Raw genomic sequence first — 1281 nt, forward strand, 5'->3', positions numbered from 1 at the left:
TCATTTGGCTGTAATGTATAATTATTTTATACTTTGTTGAATTCAATTAGCTAATATTTAGTTGAGGATTTTTGCATCTTAGAGATATGGTCTGTAGTTTTCCTTTCTTATGATGATTTTATCTTTTTTTTTAATGAAACCCAATAAATTTCAGCTGTATGATTTTATCTATTTTTTTGTATTAGGGGAATGACTTAAATTATGACTCCTCCCACTGAGAAGCTCCCTTCTCTAATGGGAAAACCAGTCGTCCTCAGCAGAACGATAAGACAAATTTTATTTTCCACTGCATAATCCTTATTGTTTTAATTAATTCCTTATTTTTTTACTAGTAATCAACACAGTGATCTCATTAGGACAGGTGTGTTGAAATGTTAAATTTGACTATTTGACTTTTGCCTTTTTTTGTTAAGAGTTTTGTCACATTATATAACACATAGATATTATTTATTATTATTATTACTATGAGATATAGATGCCACATATGAAATGTTTTATAAAACATGAGGAAAATAAGTTTGTTTTATGTGTGTTTTTTTTAAACTGGCCAAGGCGGCAAGGGACTTAACGGTCTTCATATTCTATAAACCAATGATATACTTATGAACACATAGCTGCAGTCAAGATGAAATCTCTACCAAAAACACCATTTGTCACTGTACTAACATGTTTCATTTTTGAGAGTAATACAATCTTTAGTGACATTCAAAAGTTTTACTTTTTAAACATCATTTGCCACCAGTATGTTTAATAGTCAATTTTAGAGGTCAGAGCTTGTTTTAATAATGAATAGAGCATACCAACATGTAATAAACATTAAAAATGTGCTAATGTTTTAATCGGAATGACTTTCTTCTAGAAAATTTTGTTTATGCTTCCAGAACTAAAATGAAAAGTCAAGTAACAAACTACACAATTATTTCTTGTCAATAACGGTACAAAGATATCTAGAAAATTTAATTAGCGTTACTTCTTCAAATATAAGATATTTCTCTTATCTTTTATGTAATAATTTTACTTTTGCTTTTGGGGAGAACTATAAGATTTTTTTGTTTTAATTACATTTTTTAAGAATTATTTTCAAAGTCACTGATGTTTCTTTTACTGTTTCTACTTTTAAAACTATGTTTGAGGTTACTATTTGTCAATAAATTATTCTTTTAATTTGATCTCTATACTTGTCTGTATAATTAACGTGGAACCTTTTTTGTATTCTTAAAATAAACTGATCTGTGCTTTTCCAACTGTTATCTCAGCCGATTTCTTTTCTAAATTAGATTT

This window comes from Pteropus vampyrus, unplaced genomic scaffold, assembly GCF_000151845.1.
Source record: "Pteropus vampyrus isolate Shadow unplaced genomic scaffold, Pvam_2.0 Scaffold21, whole genome shotgun sequence".
NCBI lineage: Eukaryota > Metazoa > Chordata > Mammalia > Chiroptera > Pteropodidae > Pteropus > Pteropus vampyrus.